Genomic DNA, 2,339 nt, shown 5'->3' with positions numbered 1-2,339 from the left:
GTTCTCCCTGCATTATAGCTCAAGATCTCCTATCACCAAATAGTATTTTACAAATACTCTACTCGTCATGTCAACTGCTGATTATTTTAATCAAACAAGCTAATTTCATATAATATATACATACGTACATATCTATCTATATACGTATGTTTATATACACATATATGTATGTATATATATATATATGTATATATGTATATATATTATACACACGTGTGTGTATTACACACGTGTGTGTATGTATAAGCTGTATTTATGTAGTCAATGTCTAAAGTCTACTCTTATTTAAACTATAACTGCAGTTTTGTATCATCTTTATGAACACCTAATCACAATTTCTGTCTTTTAAGTTGATATCTAAAGAGGTCAGTTACAAGCACTGTGTCGACGTCTTCAGGTTGTGTCTCACAATGTGATGTTTCAAAAGTTGTAATTATCTAATTGTATAGTCGAGACATTTGTAAATCCTTTGCCACAGTACACTTAAGTACCATAAATGGTCTGCAAGTTGTTTTTTTAGGAGGGTCAAAAAAAATACCAGGGTATTGAGGAAATGTGAGTGTTTTTAATGATCTGCACCAATGCATGTGGATTTTTTTTTTGCAGCAGCAGCAGAGTGCATTATATGCACCTCTCTGTTTTACAACACTTTTAAATACTCTTTTACTCTTTTACTCTTTTACTTGTTTCAGTCATTTGACTGCGGCCATGCTGGAGCACCGCCTTTAGTCGAGCATATCGACCCCGGGACTTATTCTTTGTAAGCCTAGTACTTATTCTATCGGTCTCTTTTTGACGAACCGTTAAGTGACGGGGACATAAACACACCAGCATCGGTTGTCAAGTGATGGTGGGGGGACAAACACAGACACACATATACATATATATGACGGGCTTCTTTCAGTTTCCGTCTACCAAATCCACTCACAAGGCTTTGGTCGGCCCGAGGCTATTGTAGAAGACACTTGCTCAAGGTGCCACGCAGTGGGACTGTTTTTAAATATAAAACTGATTTTAAAAAACTGATGCCTCGCCATACATTCAGTGTGCTGTGTTTTGTAAAGGATTGAAAGGAAATCATTGATCTGGTCTCTATACAGAACAGAATTCATGGAATCACCATCAGCTGCTGCTGCTGCTGCTACTGCTACTGCTTCTTCTTCTTCTTATTCTTCTTCTTCTTCTTCTTCCATATTGGTATGGACTGAATCGTTTGAAAGAGCTAACAGGTTTTGAGGATTGCTTTGGCATGCTTTCTATAGATGGGTGCCCTTCCTCACACCAACCTCTTTATAGAGTGTACTGAATGGTTTTTTTTTTCTGTGGGAGTAACACTAGTGAGGTCACCAGACAGCTTCTACACCACACCACACCACACATACATACATACATACATACATACATACATACAACACATACATACAAACACATGTATATATGTATGGATGTATATATATGTGTATATGTTTCTGTGTATGTATGCATGTAAGAATGTATGCATGCATGTATGTATGTATGTATGTATGCATGTATGCATGTATGTATGTATGTATGTTAATTCTTTACTACCCACAAGGGGCTACACACAGAGGGGACAAACGGATTAAGTCGATTACATCGAGCCCAGTGCGTAACAGGTACTTATTTAATCAACCCCGAAAGAATAAAAGGCAATGTCGACCTCGGCGGAATTTGAACTCAGAACGTAGCGGCAGACGAAATACCGCTAAGCATTTCGCCCGGCGTGCTAACGTTTCTACCAGCTGTATGTATGTATGTATGTATGAATGCTTGCATGTATGCATGTATGTATGTATGCATGCATGTATGTATGTATGTATGTATGCATGTATGTATGTATGTATGCATGTATGTATGTATGCATGAATGTATGCATGTATGTATGTATGCATGTATGTATGTATGTAGGTATGTATGTATGTATGCATGCATGCATGTATGTATGTATGTATGTACGTATGCATGCATGTATGTATGCATGCATGTATGTATGCATGCATGTTTGTATGTTTGTATGCATCTATCTAGCTCTGCATTATTTTATCCTCTTCCTTCTCAAACCATATCTCTTCCTCTTCTACTACTCACTCTATGATTCTCTAAAGATCTTCCACTCTTTTCCAAGATTTTTTCCGCCAACCTCAAAAGCGTTTCTTCTCCTTTAAACCCTTTTCCTCTCTGTCTTTCTCTTTCTCAAACACAGCCATACTTTCTTTACTTCTCTCTCCCTTTGTCTCTCCCCTCTCCTTCTTTCCCCCATTTCTCTTTTTCTCTCTTCCTTTCTCTCTGCTGCTCTCTCTTTATTTCATGAACATTCC

This window comes from Octopus bimaculoides, chromosome 7 (assembly GCF_001194135.2).
Source record: "Octopus bimaculoides isolate UCB-OBI-ISO-001 chromosome 7, ASM119413v2, whole genome shotgun sequence".
Lineage (NCBI taxonomy): Eukaryota > Metazoa > Mollusca > Cephalopoda > Octopoda > Octopodidae > Octopus > Octopus bimaculoides.
Note: the sequence above shows the minus strand (reverse complement) of the source record.